Source organism: Herpailurus yagouaroundi, unplaced genomic scaffold, assembly GCF_014898765.1.
Source record: "Herpailurus yagouaroundi ecotype Mexico unplaced genomic scaffold, PumYag 67793, whole genome shotgun sequence".
Classification (NCBI taxonomy): Eukaryota; Metazoa; Chordata; class Mammalia; order Carnivora; family Felidae; genus Herpailurus; species Herpailurus yagouaroundi.
In genome coordinates, this window is record NW_024420586.1 from 2,368,756 (window position 1) to 2,375,756 (window position 7,001).

Consider the following 7,001-nt stretch of genomic DNA (forward strand, 5'->3'; position numbering starts at 1 on the left):
TCAGTTGGTTAAGCATCTGACTCTTGATGCCAGCTGAGGTCATGATCTCACAGTTTGTGGGTTGGAGCTCCATGTCAGGCTCCGTCTGTGCTGGCAGTGCACAGCCTACTTAGGACTATCTCTCTCTCTCTCTGTCTCTCTCTCTCTCTCTCTCAAATAAATAAACTTTTTTTTAAATAGCAAATATTTAAAATATGTCATACTATTAGTGACATGGGATCAGAGGGCCTCTTTAGGATAGGACGTCTTCATTTCAGGGTGTCATCTTCAATAAAAGTGCCTCTTTCAACAAAAGAGGGCTTAAACAGTACAATTTCAATGGTGTCTCTCCTACCAATGCCTAACCTTCTGTTCATTCTTCATCCTGTCATGCCCACCCTCTCTCCCATTTAATCCACTTGTGCCAAAAGACTCAGTGCTCTTACATTTATTCCTCACTCTGCACCCTATTTCCCTCCATTCTCTTGCCCACCCACCTTAACCCCACCTCAGGGGCTACCATCCCAGCTGGGAAATAGAGCCTCATGTTAGTCCTCAGGGTAGCCTGTTTAGCTGGGCCAGTGTAGAAGCTAATTCTGCTGCTCCTGGGGCAAGGAAAGGCAACAAGTACCTGTGACACAATTATAGCTGCACCGGGATACATAACCATGAAGGCAACAAAGCCGTAAACATATTTCACTCTCTTTGCAAAAGCTCATGCTTCACAGTACATGCAAGCTTTCAAAACTTACTTTACAATAAGGATTTGTACATTTCATACATGCTAAAATCATGCTGGTGATTTGAATTCATAAAACACGTTTTTGGGTATAAATTTGTATTTCGTGCTTTTTGGAGATGGGACCACACAAAAACCGATGGTGCCAGTAGTACTGATTTACTTTATCTTTAGAAATACCGACATGACACTAGCTGGTTCATCTTTATGTGTGATATTTACAGGATTGTTAGACTGCTTTGTTCAGTTTATATAAGTAACTAACGCATCGCACAGGTCACCACATACGGCTTCTGTTTGGCCTCATCTGTGGAGGGAGGAAAGAATTATTTTACTCCTAAAAGTCTCTTCAAAGTTGCCATTTCCTCCTCTAGGTCCTACTATTACCCACAATTCCTCACTCCCCATGTATTGCTCAGGCTGCTCTAACTCCCTCACCCTGGCCCTGGCAGTACTCACAATACTTCCCTGAGGGGATACATAGTGACAGAGAGACAGACATAGAGATAGATAGAGAGACAGATACAGATACAGATACAGATACAGATACAGATACAGATACAGATACAGACAGACAGATACAAAGTAGAGATAGATACACACACACACACACACACACACACACACACACACACACACTGAGAGCACTCTGCTCTAAAGTACTAGAATAAATGCCTCCAGCCAAGGCTGCTGTTAGAGGAGGGCATATTCGGGGTGCCCGACAGTACCGAGATTTAGTGTTGGGACCTTAGAGAAACAGTGTCGCTCACAGGAAGCTCAAATTAAAGAGTTCAGTGATCAGAGCTGCTCCATCTCTAACTGAAGTCTGTGGCTTCCTGTCTGGGACTTTAAAGGTTGAGAAACACTCTGGGTGGCAGGTGAGGGAGTGGATGAGAGGGAATTAGAGAAGGGTTCTCTGTTGATGGGGCATATCCAGGAAGCTCAGAATACTGTTGAATCATTCCTGAACCAAGAGTTCCACCAAGACCAAGCTGCTTGGGGCACTGCCTCCCCATGCCTGCCACTGACCTGCAAATTCTCTGCATTCCAAAAAGCCAGTCCACACTGCAGAGAACCGACATTAGATTCAGTCCCCACCAACTCTTGGGCTTCCTGCCTCCTCTCTAATACTGTCACCGCCACCATTTCGTCTCCTCCCCTCGTGCCTCCCCACTTCCTCCTTCAACACCACAGACACCCATAGAGATTCACTGACATTTAAGAGACTAACAATACAGACACGAATAAGGCACAGTCCTGGACCAGGATGCAAAGTACTCCTGATACAACAAGAGTGAATTACTTCTGGACAGTTTTTCCTCACCCACGATATTAGTTTCCTATGGCTGCTATAACAAATTTACCAGAAACTTAGTGGCTTAAAACAACACAAATTTATTCTCTTACAGTTCTGAAAGTCAGAAGTCTGACACAGGTTTCACTGGGCTATTCCTGGAGGCTCTAAAAGAGAATCCATTTTCTTGTTCCTTTCAGCTTCTGGAGGCCACTTCTACCGCTTGGCCCATGGCCCCTTTCCACCCTATTTGAAGCCAGCAACAATGCATCTCTCTGTGCCTTTCTTCGAGTCACATCACCTTCTGACACTCTCTCTTCCACATTTAATGACCCATGTGATTACATTGGGCCCACCAGGACAGTCCAAGATAATCTTCCTATCTTTTTTTAATGTTTATTTTTTTAGAGAAAGAGAGAGAGAGAGACAGGGTGTGAGTGGGGCACGGGCAGAGAGAGAGGGGGACACGGAATTTGAAGCAGGCTCCAGGCTCCTCACTGTCAGCATAGAGCCCGATGCAGGGCTCGAACCCACAAACCATGAGATCATGACCTGAGCCAAAGGTGGACGCTTAATCGAGTGAGCCACCCAGGTGCCCCAGATAATCTCCCTATCTTAATGTCAGCTGATTAGCAATTTTACTTCCATCTGCAGCCTTAATTCTTCTTTGCCATGTAACCTAAGATATTAACACATTCTGGGAAGTTGGTTGGGGACATTTTTGGGAGGACTTGATTCTGCCTATTGCACTCATGAAAAAAAACCCAATATAAATATAAATAATATAAACACACACACACACACACACACACACACACACACACACACCTGAGTTCCACATACATTCCTCCCCACCACATTGTGTAGCAGCAACCTTACATCCTCCTGCTAATTAAGGGCGATTACCCCTGCCAAGATGGTGACTCCTTGGCCACAGGAATCCAGAGCCCTGGCAGCAGCCATACTTATAGTTCAATGGGCCCCTTGCTGTACCCATTGGCAAGAGTGTGACCCTATGTGGAACAGAACCTCAAACTCCACAGAGCCCAGAGTTGCAGATTCAGGAAGCATAAATTCCCCCAGTAGGTCATTAGAGGTAATAGTAATTGAGGTCACTCCTGCTTCTAGCCTTTGGCTTTCAGACTTACCTATTTTCCCTAAGAGAGGCACAGAGCCATTCAGAGGCCTCTCATTCAGGGCTTGCAGTAGGCAGAATCCCAAGATTCCCACTCCCTGATATCTATGTCTTGTATCCATGTCACTTTTCTTCAGTGTGGGCGGGACCTGTGAATACGATGGATGTCATCATATTGGGTTATGGGATGTCTCATGATTGGGTTATGGTATAAGGTGAACATAAAGGCATTTTGCAGATTTAATTAAGGTCCCAATCAGTGAGACTCTCGGTTAATCAAAAAGAAGAGTATCCTGGCCTAATCAAGTTAGTCCTTAAAAGAGGAACCCAGCCTTCCTCGGTGATAGAGAGTCTCCCACTGGCCTTGAAGAAGCAAGATACCATGAGTTCTACATCTGCAAGAAAATGAATTCTACAAACAACCACTTGAGCTTAGAAGAGGACCCAGAACCTCAGATGAGACCCCAGGCCTGGCTGACACCTTGAGTGCAACCATGCTAAGCCATGACCAAACTCTTCACCACAGAAATTTTGAGATAATAAATGTCTGCTGTGTAAGCTACCACACTTGTGGTAATCTGTTACTCAGCAATAGAATAATTTTTTAGTGTGACCTTTTTTTCCTTCAAATTTTTATTTAAATTCTAGTTAGTTAACATACAGTGCTATATTGATTTCAATACAATTCAGTGGTTCACCACTTACAACACCCAGAGCTCATCATAACAAGTGCCCTCCTTAACACCCATCACCCATATAGCCACCCCTCATCCACCTCCCTCCATCAACCCTCAGTTTGTGCTCTATCGTTAAGAGTCTCTTACGGGGCACCGGGGTGGCTCAGTCAGTGGATCGTGTCTGACTCTTGATTTCAGCTCAGGTCATGATCTCACAATTCGTGAGCTGGAGCCCCATGTCAGGCTCCACGCTGACAGTGCAGAGCCTGCTTGGGATTCTCTCTCGCCCTTTCTCTCTCTACCCCTCTCTCTTTCAAAAACAAATAAATAAACATTTAAAAAGAGAATCTCAGGGTGCCTGGGTTGTTCAGTTGGTTGAGCATCCGACTTGGCTCAGAACATGATCTCACGGTTCATGAGTTCAAGCCCTGCGTCGGGCTCTGTGCTGACAGCTCAGAGCTTGGAACCTGCTTGGGATTCTGTGTCTCCCTCTCTCTCTGCCCCTCCCCCTCTCACTCTCTGTCTCTCTCAAAAATGAATAAACACTAAAATTTTTTATTTTTTATTCAATTTTTTAATGTTTATTTATTTTTGAGAGAGAGAGAGAGAGAGAGAGAACAAACTGATGGTTAATAGAAGGGAGTATTGGGTTAAATACAGGATAGGGATTAAGGAGGGCACTGGTGATGAGCACCAGGTGTTGTGTGGAAGTTTTGAATCACTATATTGTACATCTGAAACTAATATATATGTTAACTAACTGGAATTTAAATAAAAACTTAAAAAAATAATCAACACAGCTGGGGGTACCTGGCTCAGTCGGTTGAATGGCTGACTTTGGCTCAGGTCATGATCTCACAGTTTGTGAGTTCGAGCCCGGCATCAGGTTCTGTGCTGACAGCTCAGAGCCTGGAGCCTGCTTCGAATTCTGTGTCTCCCTCTCTCTCTGCCCCTCCCCTGCTCATGCTCTGTGTCTCTCTCTCTCTCTCTCAAAAATAAATAAACATTAAAAAACAATTTTTTAAAGGGGAGCCTGGGTGGCTCATTTGGTTGGGCAGCAGACTTCGGCCTAGGTCGTGATGTTGCCATTCCTGAGTTCAAGCCCCACATTGGCTTGTGCTGACAGCTCAGAGCCTGGAGCTTTTTTCAGTTTCTGTGACTCCCTCTCTTTCTCTGCCCCTCCCCCACTCACACTCTGCCTCTCTCTCTCTCTCTCTCTCAAAAATAAGTAAACATTAAAAATTTTTTTTAATTACAAAAAAGTTTAAATACAAAATAATCAATAGAGCCAATATATTAATCTAATGCATTTACTGAGCAACTCCTATATGCCAAGTGCTGTGCTGGGTGCTAAGGCTACAAAGATCAAATACGTAGGGTTCCTGACCTCAAGGAATTCACTGCCCAGAGAGAAAAAACATAAGTGTAATCAAATGCACTGTGATAATTGCTCCAGTGAACAATGCCCCATAAGGTCTCAGAGGAAGCAGTAAGTAATGCATTCTGCTGAAACGGAATATTGAAGGAGTTTTGGTAAGGTGACAGGATAGTGGCCTGGAAAGCCACAGAGAGGAAATGACATGTGAGAGAGTTCTTCCCTTAGAGAAAAAGACACTAAATTATTCAAATTGAATTTTCCAGTTTCATAACTAAACGCTTTATAAAAAGGCTAAGAAAGTTTTCCAAGAAATTAAAGGGGACGATGTTTATCTGTCCTCCTGACTCACATTATCACACATACCTGGCTAATTAACATATATCATTTTTTTGTTTTTTAATTTGTTTTGTTTTTTATTTATTTTATTTATTTTATTTTCAATATATGAAATGTATTGTCAAATTGGTTTCCATACAATACCCAGTGCTCATCCAAAAAGGTGCCCTCCTCAATACCCATCACCCACCCACCCCTCCCTCCCACCCCCCATCAACCCTCAGATTGTTCTCAGTTGTTGTTTTTTTTAATTTTTTTTCAACGTTTTTTATTTATTTTTGGGACAGAGAGAGACAGAGCATGAACGGGGGAGGGGCAGAGAGAGAGGAAGACACAGAATCGGAAACAGGCTCCAGGCTCCAAGCCATCAGCCCAGAGCCTGACGCGGGGCTCGAACTCACGGACCGCGAGATCGTGACCTGGCTGAAGTCGGACGCTTAACCGACTGCGCCACCCAGGCGCCCCTGTTCTCAGTTTTTAAGAGTCTCTTATGCTTTGGCTCTCTCCCACTCTAACCTCTTTTTTTTTTTCCTTCCCCTCCCCCATGGGTTTCTGTTAAGTTTCTCAGGATCCACATAAGAGTGAAACCATATGGTATCTGTCTTTCTCTGTATGGCTTAGTTCACTTAGCATCACACTTTCCAGTTCCATCCACGTTGCTACAAAGGGCCATATTTCATTCTTTCTCAGTGCCATGTAGTACTCCATTGTGTATATAAACCACAATTTCTTGATCCATTCATCAGTTGATGGACATTTAGGCTCTTTCCATCATTTGGCTATTGTTGAGAGTGCTGCTAGAAACATTGGGGTACAAGTGCCCCTATGCATCAGTATTCCTGTATCCCTTGGGTAAATTCCTAGCAGTGCTATTGCTGGGTCATAGGGTAGCTCTATTTTTAATTTTCTGAGGAACCTCCACACTGCTTTTCAGAGTGGCTGCACCAGTTTGCGTTCCCACCAACAGTGCAAGAGGGTTCCCGTTTCTCCACGTCCTCGCCAGCATCTATAGTCTCCTGATGTGTTCATTTTGGCCACTCTGACTGGCGTGAGGTGATATCTGAGTGTGGTTTTGATTTGTATTACCCTGATGAGGAGCGACATTGAGCATCTTTTCATGTGCCTGTTGGCCATCTGGATGTCTTCTTTAGAGAAGTGTCTATTCATGTTTTCTGCCCATTTCTTCACTGGGTTATTTGTTTTTCAGGTGTGGAGTTTGGTGAGCTCTTTATAGATTTTGGAGACTAGCCCTTTGTCTGATATGTCATTTGCAAATATCTTTTCCCATTCCGTTGGTTGCCTTTTAGTTTTGTTGGTTGTTTCCTTTGCTGTGCAGAAGCTTTTTGTCTTCATAAGGTCCCAGTACTTCATTTTTGCTTTTAATTCCCTTGCCTTTGGGGATGTGTCGAGTAAGAGATTGCTACGGCTGAGGTCAGAGAGGTCTTTTCCTGCTTTCTCCTCTA

General features: G+C 44.0%; 1 long non-coding RNA gene across 1 annotated transcript in view; it reads right to left on the reverse strand.

Moving 5' to 3' along the window:
- Positions 1-669: 669 nt before the first annotated feature.
- LOC121026109 (uncharacterized) overlaps positions 670-7,001 on the reverse strand; it is a 13,121-nt gene continuing 6,789 nt past the window's right edge. The window contains exons 2-3 of the long non-coding RNA XR_005788269.1: positions 3,161-3,296; positions 670-1,025 (exon numbers count right to left, since the gene is read on the reverse strand). This is a non-coding gene — a long non-coding RNA (uncharacterized LOC121026109). The remainder of the gene's footprint in view (positions 1,026-3,160; positions 3,297-7,001) is intronic.